This window comes from Equus przewalskii, chromosome 25 (genome assembly GCF_037783145.1).
Source record: "Equus przewalskii isolate Varuska chromosome 25, EquPr2, whole genome shotgun sequence".
In the NCBI taxonomy this organism is placed as follows: Eukaryota; Metazoa; Chordata; class Mammalia; order Perissodactyla; family Equidae; genus Equus; species Equus przewalskii.
Window position 1 is genome coordinate 4,336,916 of NC_091855.1, and position 18,996 is coordinate 4,355,911.

Below are 18,996 nucleotides of genomic sequence, written 5' to 3' on the forward strand. Positions count from 1 at the left end.
TTAAAATATTCCAAACTTTCCTCCAAGTTTATTAACTATGGTGGGGGGAGGAGTGGAGGAGTGGGAGGAGAAAGGAGAGAGATCTCAGGATTCTTCCAGGCTAATTAAAAAAGAAGAACAAAACCCATATTCCGTGAGAACACAGCCTCTCAGGGGGAAGGAGCCAGCTAGACTGCCTGAACACTTACTTCAGAAATATGAAGATTAATTTCCGATCTTTCCAGAGATTCAGTGGACAGTGGGGGACCACATCTTGCCTTAGAACTGCCATGATATTACAAAGAAGTCATTTTTCATTAGGTTTTTAGATATATCTTTATTAAAAACTTTGACAAGATTAACTTTAATTAATTTTTTAACAAGGGTTAAAGATTGGCAATGCAGGCAGAATTGGGGGGAAATAGAAGGCAACAGATCACTATGTTTTAAGCTTGGGTCGCTTATTCCCTGTATTGCGGTTGTCTCAGAAGAGAGGGTAAGGGGGAAAGAAATGACTTCAAAGATAGGATTGTGCCGTCTTGATAAAAGGGTAGGAGGCAAATTCCAAATGCAAAAAAAGAGGAAAAGAGGACCATGTTGTTCCGGAATGAAACGGATTAAGATTGTGTGACAAGTGCGAGATGTGGGGCTGTGAGACATTTATGAGCTGAATGTGAGCTGGGAGCTGCGTTTGTCCCCGAGCGTGTGTGGACCAAGGCTGTGTGCAGAGCAAGTTTAGGGTGGGGGAGAAGAAGGGCATGTGTGAGTGTGAGATGGAGAGTGAGGTGAGGGGTGTGGGTTGGGAGGGTGTGGACAGGAAGGTGGATGGATTGATGAAGGGTGGTAACTGTCAGTTTATATAATTTTCGTCTCCTGGTCCTGAAGTTTCCTTGAAATCAATCCTACTTCAGGCAGCAGCCTTGAGCTTACAGAGCTGATATAAAACAACAATTACAGTCCAATATCTTGCCTGTTTGCAAACTTCATTTAAAACTGGGGGAAAAAAGACCAGGGAATGGTTTTGTAAGAAAGGCAAAAAGAAGAAAAGAAAACCACAGTGAAGCTTTAAACTAGTTTGGATAAATCTCTGATCTTTTATTTGTAACCTTTTACAAGCTTTATTTCCCATATATGAAAAGCTCCTTTTATATGGGCACGACAGACTTTTCCTTTGGATTTTTAATTAGAGCCCATCAATTGTAGCCATATTTAAGAATCAATATAAAGTAATCCTTCGAGATGGGATAAGGTTTTAATCGAAAATCTAATTTCCCACTCTTTGCAGATCATTTTAAGGGGCTGGTTGATTAAAAAAGAGTTTAATTTTTAAAAGACATAGCACCTGAAAACCTGGAAAAGATCGTTTTGGCAAAAAAACCAACTGATGTTGCCTGACAAAGGAAAAAAATGTCTAGCTGTTGTTGGGAACTTTCCCCCTCTATTTAGAAGAATTTGACTTATTTTTTTCTCAAACACTATACTCTAATCTGGTTCTTGTGAGAGTATTCGCATTGAATGGGGAGAGAAAAAAAGAGGAATTGTTTGTCTAAAATAGGATTTCATATGCAAAAATAGTAACTTAAATTTTTTATTAACAAAGGAAACACACATCTTGACAGGTCCTTTTCACTATGTGCTCCCAAATTTCCAAGATTAGGAAATGAATAACACACACTTTTCGGTTTTTGTTCATGGATGCAAACTTTCCATTTTCATATCCAGGAATGAATATTTCCAACCAATTTTTAAACTTCAATGCTACAACTTTGCAATTTTAATTTTTTATAACAATTGAAAAGTTGCTTATCACAAAGGCATAGAATTTTAAACAGTTCTACCAGAGTCCTTAGCTTTCAATTTATCTTTTTTTTTGAAAAAAGAAGAAAACTGAAAGCAAGGAAGGAAACAAACAAAAACTAATTATAGGAGCACAGCTCAGAGAATTTTTGCTCCTTAATGATCAAGCTGAGCTGTTTGTTCAAAGACCACACATTACCTAAATGTGCACGGTGCATTTTCAACAAACATCACTGCTTTAGTTTAAGATCTGCAGGTCATCTCTAAACTAGACAGGATCCCCTCAAAAGTTTATAGGCGACTTTCCAGACAGTCATTGCCTTGTTTTTATTGTTACATCTGTTAAGCGCATTTGAAAAAACGAACTCATCGTATTTTGCTTTTTTAAATCTGAACGAAGGGGTTTGAACGTATTTGATACTCATGCTTTTCTTTTATCTGCAGAAATTTCAATTTGTTTAAAAGGCTGGCGTTTAATGCACTGCATGACCGCATAAATTTTAGAGAAACTGTCTTGTATTTCTCCGTAATCGCGTCTAATGAAAACCTGGGATTTTCCATTATTTAAAAAAAAATGTGAAAATATAATGCATCTTCATTAGGAAAATTGACTGCTGTGCTCAAGACAATTCTTAATTGAAAAGGCAACCTATTTTAATGGTGTGGTTGAGAAGAAGATTACATACTTTATCCAAACACAAAGACAATTAATAATGAGAAGCAGGCTGCTGCCATTAACTCTAATGCAGTTGCATCAATGTCAGTGAAAAGTGCTCATACCTGAGATACACGGTGCACACTCCCCCGGCTCCCTCCTTCCCCAGTTCACCCACTCCTTAATTTGGGTTTCTTAATGTGCAAGCCCCAGAGACAGCTGTGATCAGGCGGGCTAGTTTCGGGCAAGTGCCGCGCGGGGCCAGGCGCCCCTTCCCGCGGGTGGCGCGGTGCCGGGCAGCGCCTCCCGGCCGCGGGCGTCCGGATGGTGGGGGTCTCCGCGCAAACCTCGCGCCCTCCCCCATGCACGCGGAGCCGGACCAGGGCGGCCGCGGGCCCCGCGCGCTGGAGGGTTTGGAGACCTAGGGTCACCTGGTATATGTGGGGAAGTTTACCAAAAGGGATTGGGCTGCCTCGGAGACTGGGTTCTACTTTGATTCACTTACGGAAAAGTGGGGTAGAAAAATCTTTTTAAAATTGACAGTGAGGACGGCTGGGCGCAAATGGTCATCCGGCGAATCGACCAAGTTTTCCAAAGCGCCCCCTCTCCAACTCTCGGGCCAGGAGAGCAACGCGTGCATGTGTGCGTGTGCGCGCGCGCGCGTGTGTCTCCGTGTGTGTGTGTGCTCGCGTGTGCGTGTGTGCTGAAGGGGAGATCCTAACCTTTCCTAGGTTCGAGCACGCCCCGACTCCAGGCTGGGAGTTAGAAAGGAGGAGGCGGCCACCTCTGGGCTTTTCCTTTCCCGAGCGAGGCGCAGCCAACTCAAGCGTCGCGCTGGCCGCCTCGAACCCGTGGCGGCGAGCTGCGGGAGCCAGCGCGGGAGGGGAGACCCCGGGCTCGCAAGTCTTGGCGCCGAGCGAGCGGCGGTGCCTAGTGCCAGGCGTGGTCCCGCGGCCAGCCGAGCCCGGCGCTCTCGGGCGCGAGGACTGGAGGACGCGGTCCACCTTCGTGGTCGCCAGGCCCCGGGGCGGGTACAGGCTGGAGAAGGGATAGATCTCTTTTCGGGGCTTTGGGAGGTGCTTCAGGGCCCGCAAAGGGCTCGGCGCCTGCCGCCTGACGTCCTACAGCCCTGGAAACCCGCTCTGCCTCTGTCCCTTCCCCAGTGCAGTCTCCCAGCCAAGGCTCAGGCGGCTGGGGAGGGGGCACCCATCCATCAGCATCACTCTCTCCCCCAGTGTGGACCAGGGCGCGGCTGCAGGCTAACAGGCTCACTCAGACCAGGCGGTCACCTCCTTTCACCAAAGGGTTGGTTGGGGGCGCGCTCCTTTGGGGCGTTCTGAAGGCTTCTTGCTTTGGCCAGCCACGCAGAGCGCCAGGGAGAGAGACACTTCTGGGGTCTGAGCCTGTGGGAGGTGCTTGGGAGGGAAGAGAGAAGAGCAGGTAGTCAGACTTCCAAGGCTACCCAGGCGGCAGTCAGAAACACATCCTGTGGAGGAAAAAGAGGGACCCTATCCTCCAAGGCCCAAGTGGATACATCCCTTTCCCTTGAGGGATAGCCTCACAGGAAAGTTCCTTCCGCAAACACACATTTCCCTCTGCAGCCCTCCGTGTGGCTGTGCCAGCCTTGCTGCCCTCAGTCAGCCGCACCCCCACTTTCCCTCATGTTTCCATATTCATTTACAGACTTCCTGCAGACTTGCCATTTTTGTGATTCTGCCACCGGTTAGGGAGCCTCTCAAAGCCTCTGAAGACCAGCAGACCTGGAGTTTTCTCTGAAGCCCCAGGCTCCTTCCCCCTACCCCTCTCCCCTCAGGACAGGTGGATCGCTAGAGCATTGTAACCTCCCTTTGGTGAGAGCCAGCTATCAGCTATTTGTCACTGTCTGGGAACCTCTCCCCTCCTTCCCCATCTCATTCTATACGATATATGTAGAGCTTTTCCTGTTCCTTTGGACTGCCTTTTTCAGATCGCAAAAGTTGAAGTACTCCAGTAACTAGCAAGCAAGCCTTGGTTTCTGCTGGTGCCGAGGCCATGTGTGTCAGCTGGGTATCAGGGGAAGACCAGGTCTCCTACACCAGGAAGAAGTGGTTCTCTTCTTGGGATCGCTTGAAATTTAGATGTCATATTTGCCTAACAACATAAGAACAACAACAGGCTAACTTGTATTTGTGGATCTGTTTCTTGGCATTTGACCTATGGATGCTGGAGGCGTCTTTATTAGCATGTGTGTGACTTGGATAGCCACTCAATAATGACAGTCCTAATCATTTATTGAATACCATTTAAGCTAGTTCAGCAACAGACAGTAGCTCTTAGCCTAAATAGCAGTTATCTGGCAGCTTATTCAACTAAGGAACAAGCAAAAAGTGAAAGATACAATTGCTTCCACTACTTAGCTCCTGAATATGACAGAGTCACCATTTAAGGGACACGCAGACCACACCAAAAGTAGATAGTGTGTTCTGGACTTTTTGAAAAGTAGTGTCCTTCTGGTTGTACTCTCTTGTATTTGATGTACAAAATATGTCAAAGAAACAGAAAAAACAGGCATAGTTTATAGATATTGAGTATCAATGGAATCATGGCCCTGAGTTTATTTTGACCTTTTCCTACTGTTTCAATAAAAAACAGAAGCAAAGGCTTGAGTGAAGGTTTTTTCTAACAAAGGGACATTCTGTAGACACTAGATATTCACCAAGGAGTTGGTCACCTCTAGTAAGCCTGTGTTTATGGTAAAACACTTGGAGGGAAACTAAACAATTCCATTATCGTTAAGAAATATTCTTAAATGTCCTGGTAGTTGACATTGGGTAGTTACAACCTCAGTCAACTGTAGAGTCCTAATGAAGACATTCCAGTAAAAGCAAAAACCACTTTACATTAGACCAAATAGTCTTAAGTTCTTTTGCACATTTGGATCAATTTGGTCTATTAACCAATGTATTCACACATGGCAGGATGGATAAATCCATTTACTTTTCATGAGCAAAATTTTCCATTGAAGTCTCTGGTTTCTCTAAAGATGTGTGATTATCAATCCAAGAAGTCTCCAGAGCACAAGTCTGGTTTTTTTTGAAGCTGATTGTAACATGAACTTGCATGTATTCACTCATTTATTCATTCAAGAAACATATTTGGGGGCCTACTATGTATTATGCAATTGTCAGGAGTTGATTATGTCTAGAGATTCATGCTCAGGACCAGGAACTAAGTTATTTTTCTTTTATTTTTTAAGGCAGAAGCAAATGGTTATAGTAAGCATTCATCTAAAAGTTCAAATTATCCTCTCTCTTCTGGAAAAATCACCATCCCAAATCTGAGGGCAGAAGTCATCTTGATTTCTCTAGTTTCCAGAGTATAGATGATTACTGGGAACAAAAATTAAGCCTGGGGAGATTTGTCAGTTGCCCAAAGTTGTGAGTACTTGTGTTGATCATCCTCAGCAGTGTTCCTTGGGAAAGCTCTAGGAGTTGTTTGCATTAACTGACGAAAGTAGATGACTCTTAATGTTCAGATTTGATTTGTTTCCAAAAAATAAAATTAGAAGGCAACGGAGTGTATAATTTATCATGTATTTAGATAATGTGCCCTGCAGTAGAAGATAATTTTTTTGATACGAATAAAAACAAACTTGAGATTTAACTCTATATTCTTCTATGCAATATCTAAAAGATATACTGTCAGTGTGTATAGCATCATTACATTCTTATCTTATTTTTAAGATAATGCAAAAAAAGTATTCAAAATAATCATAAATATTATTTACTTTTTAAATGCCTTTATTCTGGGCTAGAAATGGTTATTGTATATTTATCTATTTGTTTTTTGGCCAATTTGGCTTCAACTACTCGCTGGTCCTCAAAGTTAGTGGGTTTTATTTCCCTCTGAATGTAGGATTTCCGAAGTAACAACTTACACTCAAGTATAGTCTTTCCTATAAAGATTCTCTCCCCTTCCCTTTTGATTTGCTTTCCATCCGTAAAGCAGACATTGCTGTGCATTTTTCCGTAGCTCATTGATGGAGGTATTGAATATGGTGATCAGACAGGGTAGAACTGAGTCTCCATGAAGGTGTCCAGTGTATAAAACCTCCCTTTCTCTGGTGAACTCTGACAAGAGAAATTAAATGTCACCTCTTATAAAGCAGTCTGACTGATCTGTATCTTTTTGGACCCACTAGAGTCTTTGAGCCGTCTCTTCACCAAGAGTTATTTTCTTTTGAGTATGATTTTGTGGGTCATGGCACCCATGCATAGCCTTTGGTCTGTACAGAGGCCATATTTTGATTAACTCCTTTGGTGCAAACTATTCAGAAGGCTGTTGGGTTGTTGTTGTTTTTTTTTTATCCTAAAAACATCCAAAACCTCATTCTTTACTTTCCAAATTTGGTCTTTTTAATTTCCCTCACAGCTAGGAGGATATGAGAGCCCTTTTGTTCTGGAGCCGTGGTTCTGGTGGTCAGGCTGTTTGTTTGTCCCAGGCACTGCACTTAGGATTTTGAAGTGCCGTAAATTCTTCAAACTAAGCCCCTATAGTCCTCATACCACCTCACCAGCTTAGATTATGTGATCTTGGGAATGAAAAAAACAAAGTTTCCATGAGATTAGGTAGCTATTCATATTATAAATATGACTTTATTAAATTTAACTGGCAAAGAGATCTATTGCAAGTAAAGAAGGTGAAAATACAGGCTTAAAATATCCAGGACTGAAAATAGAACATTTAATTTCTGATTGTCTCTGCAGGTGGGGTATGAATAGAATGCTAGTGTTGCTGCTGCCAGAATGCCTGCCTATTTTTATGCTTTCATAAGGGATATGGCCAATGGAAAGGGACACTTACTGAAGTTCGACAGGGTTTATGTAGAAATCCATTAGGCTTAAGGAGGGCAGTATCTGCCTTATGGAAGAGAGTGGGCCTTTGGACGCTAAAAAGGTATATGTGAAATGAAAAGGAGATGAGAATCCAGACACTCCATCAGCAGCCTTACCCTGTGACGGACCCAGAGGCCACTCCAAAGCCACCAGGGCAACTGCCTGTTCAGTTTGCCAAAGAGCCAGATGCTGCTGCTTGGAAGAATCTCCTCCACAGCTTGATGTCTGGGTCCTGTGATTGCCATCCAAGGAACAGTGGTGGGGCATGCTGGGATGCATGCAATCCCGGCATCCCACTATAGTGTTTTCTTTTTGAAAAAGAATCATTTTCAATTAAAGAAGTTTTAAAACTCGCCTACTATTTTTTGAAAATTTAAAAATTAAATTGGAGGACAACAGCACAAATCAAGGCTGTATATTTGGAAAAAAAATCCACCTAAACTTTGCTTTGTTTATGGGTCATATTTAATTACCCCATGAAGATTGGAACATTTAGAAGAGACAAAAGACCATGATTCACAGTGATGAAAGAAAAGTCACTACAATCTAGAAGAATGTTAGTGCAGATAATATTTATTATTTACGTTATTAACTATGACCATTTATAAAATTTATTTACATGAAATAAAAGTAAGATATTCAATTTTAGTGTCAGTTTCACAACAGAATTTTGATTGCGGGTGCCACTGAACATGTGTTTAAATAAAAAAGGCACCAAGAAAAATGATAAGTCACATTTAAGGGGAAAAATCATGCCTGACTGAGCGTCTGATGAGTCACTAACGTCTCTTCTTAAATATCAGCAGTATTGTCACATGGAGCAACATCCCTCCTTTGCAGAATATGTGTTCCTCTCTGCTGTGTGGCAGCGGAGTGAATGAGCCACTGTAAGTCTTCAGGCACTCAGACCACTTCCACAAAGGAGCGTAATTTGATTCCAGTGTACAACCAAAATCTTTGCTCTTTTTATGTAATCTTTTATTTTTGTAATTATAGGAATTTTTTTTCCTTTAATATTCCCGGGCTTTGTCTAATAGCTGATAGCGAGTGCCTGAGTGCCAGGGTAAATCTGTAATTTCTGTAATCATTGTGATCAGTGTGAATCATGGCATGATTAATGCGACCATACTAATAGGTAATGGCTAAAAAGAGAATCAAAATATTTGGATTGCAATAACTTACTATGGAGCAGGGTTCTCAACCAGGGGTGGTTTCTGCCCCCAGGGGACATTTGACAATGTCTGGAGACATTTTTGGTTGTCACAACTCTTGTCTAGAAGGGAGAGACCAGAAATGCTGCTAAACATCCTGCAGTGCAGAGGACACCCCCACACAAAGAACTGTCTGGCCTGAAATGTCAATAGGTGCCACATGAGAACTTCTGATGCAGAGAAATAGATAACAAGTATAATAATATTGACATTTAAAAAATTTTGGTGATTACCAAAATATAGATAGGTATATAGTATCACTAATCCAGATGAAAAGTGAGAAAACTTAGTCACTCAAATGTTTTAAAATATCTTCAGGTTTGGGATAATATAGACAATGCATAAAGGCATATTGTTATTCTTACTTTCTGTAAAATATATTTCTCAGGGCCGGCCGGGTGGTGCAGTGGTTAAGTTCGCACGTTCCGCTTCGGTGGCCCAAAGTTCGCCGGTTCAGATCCCGAGTGCGGACATGGCGCCGCTTGGCACGCCGTGCTGTGGCAGGCGTCCCACATATAAAGTGGAGGAAGATGGGCACGGATGTCAGCTCAGGGCCAGTCTTCCTTGGCAAAAAGAGGAGGATTGGCAGCAGATGTTAGCTCAGGACTAATCTTCCTCAAAAAAATAAATAAATACAAACTGAACTTTAAAAAAATATATATATATTTCTCATCCTCACTTCCGTTATTACTTAAGCACATAGCTAGCCACATCTTGATGAAATCAATAGCACTTTTAGTTATGCTTATGTTTCATGAACAGGATACTAATTCAGCAGGAAAAACTACATTAAAGATTTTATATATATGTGCTTATTTACATATATTTACATATATTTACATATTTATAATATATTAATATATTTATAATATATTAATATATTATATGTTTATTATATATTAATATATATTTATTTATATATATTTATATATATATTTCAGTATTTACCCTTTTTTTCTATTTCTAAAAATTCTTTCCAAAAAATTTGGAAAATGCATAAAACTATAAAGAGAAAAATGAAAATCCTTAATCCTACCACCTTAAGTTTTTAGTCTCTGTAAACTCAAACTTGTGCACATGGACATCGATTTCTTCATACAAGGACAAATATTGTGTGACAAAATGTTTTATTATGGTTCAGTTTTCATGATATTAACTCTCCTGTGCAGCAGATGAAAAGTGAAATTTTTGGTTATTTTTGTAATTATTCTCAATACTAGCTTTTTTCCCTTTTTTGAGTGTGAATTTTTTACAGTATTTTTTTTTAAAGTAATGTGTTCCGTCATACTAAACAGAAGGCCTCTCTCCACACTTGGCCCACACTGTCACCCTGCCTTATCTGTGTTTATCTAACCATATGTATGGCTCGTATCCTAGGAACTTTCCCTGACTCAGACGTCTGTCCTGCAGAGCTAAAGTTGTTGTTCAACAGGTAATGCGTTTGTCTCAGTCAAATTTATGGGTGCGGATTCCACCACTGAAGCAGACTAGGCGGTAGTTAGTTACCAGTGGGCCTTATGGGTCCTGGCAGGGAGACGTGGGCATGGAGCCCCTGGCGGGAATGAAACCCAGACAGAAGGGTAGGGAGGATGGCCAGAATGGTAGCCTTGTCCAGTACAGAAAAATTACAGAAGCAAAAAGGACAAATCGAAGTTAATGGAATAAAGCACAGCCTTTAAATAACAAATTGAGCAACAATGAGCTTGTATTAGCATTTGGGCTGTTACACAAGGCAAGACTTCTGCCTTATTAAAGCCTTAATCTTTGGTTTCCTCCTCAGACTCACGTTACCTCTTGGCAGGGAAGCATAAGAGAGTGTGGAAATGGCCCACCATCTTCAGGGTTTATCTTTTCTGGGATTTTAAAATGGGGACTAGCCCTTGAGGTGCCACAATTTTGTCCTACACAGCTGATAATGGCAATTTTATGGAACTCGCCTTGACATAAAGCAAGAGGCTTAACGAACAGTTTCCAGAGTGGAATCTCTTTCCTTCTTCGCAAAGTAGTTCTCATCCCTGGGTTTGGAACAGGTGGCGGGCTCAAACAGTGACGGGCTTGTCTGGGGCACTTCTCATTTTTTTGTAAAGTCTGAGCTGTTGATTTGGAAGACGCCCACCCTCTTGCATCCACCATGTTCAGGTAAAGGAAAGAGAATGTGATGCTGGGCTTTCTAGAGGTTTTAAAAGAATCATTGGAGGAGAAATGAAACATGCTGTGGAATGAATAATATGCCAGTTAGTGAAGAATAATGTAAAGCTACAACTGAAGTGTGGATCCTTTCCACAATAAGGAAAGTAGAACCCTTTTGCCTGTAAGACTGCAGAATTATTTGGCCTGGGTCTGTTTTGGGCATTCTTCCTCATCAACTGATGATCGGTCTCTGCTGGGCCTCCTCTAAGTCCTGTCCCGGCTGTATCTAAAATTGGCCCATGCCAGCCTGACCATTTCTCTGACTCAGGGCTGACTTACGAGTTATACAGAAATCCCAGTCTCTGGGTATTTCAAACTTAAAGTTTGAAATTTAAAGTCAAGTTTCTTCATCAACTTTATTTCTACACTTCTAGTTATTTCTGTTCCTACTTACATATGCAAATGTCAGAATGTGCTGCTCATTTAATTCTGTAGATGTCTGTAAATTTCTGTGACTGTCGATTTTAACACTCATTTTATTTTGTTCTGCCGCTATAGGGAAAGGGCTTATACACACACCCAACACTGACAGGAAGAGTATAGTACTCCTCTGGGCACCACCTAGTGGAGTTTTTCTTCTCTTTCTATCACTTATACATCCTTGACTTAAGGCTACTTCTTGTCATATTCTTACCTGCACTTTCATCATTAATTAAAAAATGAACTAAAGAACCATGTGCTTACTTCTCTATTGGGGTTTTGATGGGTACATGGGTACAAATGGGTACATGATGCCTGCTTGTATGCGGTTTGTATACATAACACCTAACTTCTTCGCAGGCTGCTTAAAACAAGAAAAAAGAAAAAAATGGAAAAGAGCATGTATAGCCCAGGAAGCACTCGACCCTGAGGATGGATGCTGAGTATTAATGAGAGTATAGGACCTACTTTAGTCACCATTCTTTAAAATACAAAGGATGTGTAGAATCCCGAGTCAACAAGAAGAGCTATTATGATAGAAATGTTTTATGGGCACTTCTGGAGCAGAGCGCATTATTAAAAGGGCAGGTTTGTTGAACTTGAAGGAAGAATGGCTATAGTGATAACCCAATTAATGTCGTGAAAAGCGTAGATTATTTTTAGAAGAGGAAGCTCTCCATGCCTTCTTTCTGAGATCAGAGATGATGAAAGGATGTAACATAGGGGCTGTTTCAGCTGAACACACAGATTCGCATCCCCACCTTAACCAGCCCGGGGGAAAAACACAGGACTATGTTTACTGGTGGCCATTGTGGAATCTTTATTTCTGGAAATCTCTGAGAAGGGATTTGAAAGCTTTGGATAAGTACTTTTATTTATACCTTCCTGAAGGTAATCAAATGATTCCTTAAGTTTCCTTCCAGTTCTTATTCTATGATACAAACATAATTTTAAAATTATTTTCATTAATAGCTGAGGGAAAAATTTACTGCCAACTAGTAAATCCTAGGAGGGTCTTCTCATGTTTTGAGGCAATAAGAAGTTAATGTTGTAAAAAAGTTTACTTGTTATAGTTGTTAGTGCCGTTGAGTCAATTCTGACTCCTAGTGACCGTGTGGACAGCAGAGTGGAACCCTGCCTGGTCTTTCTGCACCATCCTCTTACCTTCTGGCATTATATCAGAGAATGCTCCGCTGCTATTCATGGCCAATTTTTCCGGAAGTGGGTGGCCAGGTCCTTCTTCCTGGTCTGTCTTGGTCTGGAAGCTCTGCTGAAACCTTGGGTGACCCTGTTGGTATTTGAAATACCAGTGGCCCAACAACGAAAAAACAAACAACCCAATTAAAAAGTAGGCAGAGGATCTGAACGGACATTTTTCCAAAGAAGATATACAGATGGCTAACAGGCACATGAAAAGATGCTCACCATCACTAATCATTAGGAAAACGCAAATCAAAACCACAATGAGATACTGCCTCACACTTATCAGAATGGCTATTATTAAAAAGACAAAAAATAACAAATGTTGGAGAGGATGTGGAGAAAAGGGAACTTTTGTACACTGCTGGTGGGAATGTAAACTGGTGCAGCCACTATGGAAAACAGTATGGAGATCCCTCAAAAAATTAAAAATAGATCTACCATATGATCTGGCTATTCCACTTCTGAGTATTTATCCAAAGAACACGAAAACACTAATTCAAAAAGATATTTGCCCCTCTATGTTCACTGTAGCATTATTCACAATAGCCAAGACTTGGAAACAACCTAACTGCCCATCAATAGATGAATGGATAAAAAAAGATGTGGTTTATAAATATGCCGGAACTATTCAGCCATTAAAAAAAGGTGAAATCGTGCCATTTGAGACGAGATGAATGGACCTTGAGGGCATTATGCTAAGTGAAGTAAGTCAGATGGAGAAAGCCAAATACCATACGATTTCACTCACATGTGGAAGAAAAAACAACAACAATGACAACAAACAAATACACAGATACAGAGAACAGATTGGCGATTACTGGAGGGGAAGGGGAGAGGGGAGAGTGAGTGTGGTAAAGGGGCACATACCATGACGAATCGCAAGTAGACTTTTGGTGGTAAACATGCTGTAGACTAGACAGAAGTCGAAATATAATGATGTACACCCCAAGTTTATATGATGTTACAAACCAATGTTATCTCAATTCAAAAATAAAAATAAAAAAAGAAATATCAGTGGCATAGCTTTTGGCATCACAGCAACATGCAGCCACCACAGTATGAAAACCAACAGGTGGGTGGTGCGGTTCCCTGACTGGGAAACAAACTCAGGCCTTGGCTGTGAAAGCGCTGAATCTTAACCACCGGACCACCAGGGCTGGCTGAAAAGATTTACCAGCCTTGAAAACCTCTCTTAAGACAGCTTTTAGTCCCAGATTGCATAGTTCTTTCGTATTTTTCGATATGTACTTTAAAACATTTTTCCTTGTTCATTATTGTCTTTCAATTATTTACTATTTATTTGTAAACTTTTATTACATGCCATAGGTTATATTTTATCCATCAGAGGCCAGCACAAATATTTAAAAAAGATCTAACTTTTTTTAAAAGTTAATTTTATTGTTTGAATTATCACACAGTAAAATTGACCTTTTTTGGCGTACAGTTCTGTGAATTTTTTAACATATGTGTAGATTCATATAACCACCCCCACAGTCAGGATACCCAGAGCTCTTAACATCAGACACCCTCCATCTTCTAAAAACTGTGTCACTGAGATCCATTCTCTAATGTAATTGCTAAATGAGTTTATATCCAGCAAAACACATAAAGGAATATATTTACTGGAAAAAAGTAAAGTAATATATGTTTATCCATAATAAGTAAAGTGCTTTATTCAAGATATTCTTAAAAGGCCCAAGTTGCTAAATTGGACCTATTGTGTCCAAAGTAATTTTATATAATTCCTTGTTATCACATCAGCTGTCATCATTAACAGATAATAACACACGCACATGCACATGTCAATATGAATACCAAGTTTTCATAATTTTGAAGACTTAGTATCTCACGGTTTTTCATTTTTTAAAATCTAATTTAAACTATGACATGAACTTAACAAGCAGATGATAAGCAAGAGCATTTTACTCATTCACCTGGTGTAGCATCTACCCTGATTGTGTTCTTATTTTATTCTTTCTTCAGAAGTTGCTTAGGACAGATTGCAGAAAGTAGGAATTCTAGCATAAGCCGTCAAAACAAAACAAACTCCTTATCATGCCAGATTTATGTATCCTAAACATGCTACTGTCCCGATAACAGAAATAGGCTTGAAGATTCTGCCATGTGTTTCTGGTTGAACTGGATGCAGTAAGAGGTGGTGGCGGCTCAGGCTGTGTGTGCCTCCTGAGCGGCGTCGGTCCTACGTGGGTCTCTCTCACAGGCACGAGCAGTCAGGTCTTTTAGCCAGGTCACCTTTGCCTGCCGGTTCGTAGATATACAGCATGATAATAATTTGCCATAAGCCCAGTTTGTATACACACAGAGAGATAATATAGGTAAGATAGCACTGATTGTTGGCTATCTTTTGCTACAGATAGATGAAAATATGTGCTTATAATTTTTAGATAGCTATGTTGAAAAAGTCAAGAATTTGTGCTACGCTAATCACAGTCAACACACTGAATAGAATTCTGTTAAACATGCCCCTTTCCTCCCATCTTTTCTTCAGAAATGGAGGCTATTATGAGACAGTAAGCATAATGGGGTTAAAAATACCTGGAAATTTAGTATGTGGTGTCAGAGAAGACACCACAATAGTCAAATGTAATGAGGTTGGATATTGTGTATTCTTCCAATTTGTCATTTCCTTTCAAAGCTATTATTTCACTCTTACTGATAACCTCTCTTCAGTTAAAAAAAAATTACCATTAACGTTCGCTCACTTTTTGCAGGTTTTGAACAATTTTTTAATCCAACAAGCTATTTTACCTGACACAATAGATGTGGTCTTAGCCAATAATCTTCATTGTTAACAACATCCAATGGCTTTTTAACAATTATATGGCATCCATTGTGTTCCATTTTCTTTCCATGGCGGTAAATGCCCTCTAAAGCACTCCAACGAGTAAGGTACCCGAGGTATCACTTTCTTCAAGCTATGCTAGCTGTCTCTAATTCAATTATCCAACCCAAGACTTCCTTCAATGCTGCAAAATTGTCCTGATACTTCCCCATTTCTGATGTTAGCCTGAGCTGTTTGTGGTTGCTTGGATTGTAAAATGTTTCTTTGTCTATTTTGCTTATCTTTTAAAACCATTTTACTTGTCATTAAGAAATGGTTTCAGATTTTTTTTAAAAGATTTTATTTTTCCTTTTTCTCTCAAAGCCCCCTGGTACATAGTTGTATATTTTTAGTGAGTCCTTCTAGTTGTGGCATGTGGGACACCACCTCAGCATGGCTTGATGAGCGGTGCCATGTCCGCGCTCAGGATTCAAACTGGCCAAACCCCGCCACGTGGAGCGCGCAAACTTAACCACTTGGCCATGGGCCGGCTCCCGGATTTTTTTTAACCTTAGGAATGACTATATGAATTATAGGCAGTTGTCATTTGTATAAGCGTCAAGAAGATACGAGCAGCAGGGGAGAGGGGAGTATCAGCATCTCTACGAGTGAAGAAAGCCATGAAGTTACAGCTCAAACTCTGTACCACCCATGCCACTGCTGCTTATTGTTCACCATCTCCTGCCCCTTATTTCTAGGGTAAATCTTATTTGTGTCATTTGATTATTTACTTATTATCTCTAGAGAGTGGGTAGGTTAGTAGTCTCGGAACTCCAAATACACTCAAAATGCAATAAAGGTCAGAAGCTAGAGAGGATTAAACCCCTCCATGTGTTATAGTGATTGTTATATTTACCTTCTGAAAACACACCCAGCTTTACCCCACAGTTTCATCCTAGAAAAAAGTAGAAATGATATTGGACATATTATCAGAGAGTCAGTATGTAGTTCTTTGCCACTAACTAACCATGAATCATTTCTTCTCTTAGAAGTGAAAATTTGGAGTTAGTTTGTGATAGTTTTTTATTTCTTTCTCTCTGAATTTTTTTTTTTAAGATTTTATTTTTTTCCTTTTTCTCCCCAAAGCCCCCCAGTACATAGTTGTATATTCTACGTTGTGGGTCCTTCCAGTTGTGGCATGTGGGACGCTGCCTCAGCGTGGTTTGATGAGCAGTGCCATGTCCGTGCCCAGGATTCGAACCAACGAAACACTGGGCCGCCTGCAGCGGAGCGCACGGACTTAACCACTCGGCCACGGGGCCAGCCCCTCTCTGAATTTTTAGGAACGGAAATCACAGATGCCAAAATACCCCTCACAGGTTTGATTCTATAGTGACTGAAATGATGAGTCATTTAGCAGATGTGATTTTGCCTTTTTTTTTTAATCCCTCAAGGTTGATGGTTGTAACTCTCAATCTGTCTACACCACTTTTAAGGTTTTGAACAGTAGGACCCTGGCATACCCACCACAATCAACCTGCATTGTGACTCATTGACCTAGCAAAGGACCAAACGGTAGTTCTTCATGGACTATGTTAGCTGGAAATGCACTAATTGTAACATTAATTTTGGTGAACGTAACGGTTACACTATAGGATGCTCAGCAGATATTGGTGCTGCTCAAACAAGCATGGTTCAAAGATGTATTTCACGGTCATAGGCCATCCTCTGACTCTAAAAGACAATGCAGGAGAACCTAGTGTTTATTAAGGAAGACCACTGAGGAAGGAAGACCAGGCTGCATCTATCTGAGATAACCCGTGAGAGGTGCCAGTCTCTGCCCTTTGAAAGATCACTGCTCAGGAAGTCAGCTAACCTGTTCTTGAGGTTATCTCTGTACACCTATCTGTTCATCTCCACTTCATAGAGCTAACACGCTTCTTTTCTCCCCCACGTGTCAGAGGCATTTGTCAGATGGCACCTTGGACATTCAGTAGAACAGGGAGTAGATAAGCTGATGAAAAAACTGGGGCTTTCAGAAGAGATCAACAGCTTGTCTATTTATCAGACTTATTTAATTTTCACTGATCAGATTGAGGCATACAAAAACATGATCAGAAAAAGGCCTGGAAGCGGGGAGGGGGCAGCGTCTGGTATGACTGGCTCATCAGTAAAGGAACTCCAATAAAAAAAGTGAAAAAGAGAAAAGGAAGGAAAAAATGGAAATTTCAGTTCAACTAACCCAACTAATTTTTTCCCCAGAAGAATAGTGGGTTTAAATACATGAACTATATTTAGTACAGATTAATTAATTAATATTATAAATACAGATTCAATGGAAGCTTGAAACACTATGAGGACGAAAGAAATGGTGAGCATTATACTTAGTTACATATAAATACTAGCTGAAGGTAAAGCTTCTTATTGATGGAGGGACCACAGTTCATGGAGCTTTGTTCTCTTCTGTGAATTAGAAAGTGTTAATTCAGCTATAGCAGTTCATGCTTGGTTTTGTTCCTTCCTTCAGCAAATGCTTGCTGAGCACCCACAGTCAGCTAGAAGCTGTGGGGCTGTGTTGCAGCACAATCCATGGGGGTACCTGGAGACAAAAGCCTGTCAGTCACGGTCCCGGCAAGGAATAGATGGTGCACTCAAGCACGGCAATCGAGGAGAATTTAATGAACGGAGTTTTTATTAATGTATTGGAAGGGGTAAGGGAACCCACGAGGAATGGTGAAGCACCATGGATTAGCAATATTGGGGAGCCGTTGCCACCCCTACACCTGAAGGGATAAAGGGAAGGAGAAGTTACTGGATCCCAGGGCAAGCTGTAGCTATGGTTGTGGCTGCAGCCCTAGGACAGAGCCCCCTGACAGGAGCTGTGGCCTTCAGGAGAGGAATGCTGACATATCACATCCCAGCAGGAAGGGACTGGGCAGCACCCTCTGACTTCCTGCTGGTGACTGTCATGGGTTAAACGCAACTCCAAATCAGAGAACAAGGGAGCCCACTGACATAATCCATGAAGGCCAGCATCCCAGTGTACAGAGCTGGATGGAGGATAGAGGGTGGTTCTAGAGGGGCAGGCAGCACACGCGGTACATTGACCCTGAGATATGCATGCAAAGAAAGATAACCACAGAATAAGGCAACAACACAAAAGATGTCACAAGATAAATGATATGTGGTGTAGATAATAAGTCCTGGGTGAGGGTGTGGCATAACTCAGGGAAGACTCCTGTAAAGAAACGAATCCTTCTGTGGTTGGGTCTTTAAGAAGGGGTAAGGATTAGGTCAGCACAAAGGAATGTGGAGGACAGTCTAGTTGTGGGGGCACGGGGGAACAGTGACAACAAAGACATGGAAATAAGAACAAATATGGCATGACCGAGAGACTATACCCAACTGGCTGAAAAGGTAAATGCCACAATGAAAATGTCAAGGACTTTCAGGGAGAATGGTGACCCACTTCCATTTATGAGTTTTTTCCGTATTTTTACTGAGTGCCTGCTGTATGCCTTGTAGTCTGTAAACCTTTTGGAGAGAAGAGGACATTGAAGACAGGCTATCTGGCCCCAAGAACCTTTCACTTCCGTTTGCCATTCACAAGAAGCAGTGAAATAGTTAGTGACAAAATAGACAAAATGCCAAAGTGAATGGTCCTTGGAGTTCAAAAAAGGAGTAGTACAGAATGTGCAACTCCTGAAGTGTGCTCAGTCATTTTTTTATTCATTCTACAGACATTTTTGGAACGTCTACCATGTGCCAGGCACTAGCTGGTAAAGATGTAATTCCTTGGGGTGATCCAGTTCCAGAAGTCAACAAAGGAGAGTTTGGCTCAGACTGAACCTCACCTAGTTTAGACAAGAACTAAATGAAGCAGGC

At 41.1% G+C, this 18,996-nt stretch overlaps 1 long non-coding RNA gene across 1 annotated transcript in view; it reads left to right on the plus strand.

Moving 5' to 3' along the window:
- The window catches only part of LOC103561783 (uncharacterized), a 114,383-nt gene that overhangs the window by 662 nt on the left and 94,725 nt on the right, over positions 1–18,996 (plus strand). The window lies entirely within an intron of this gene.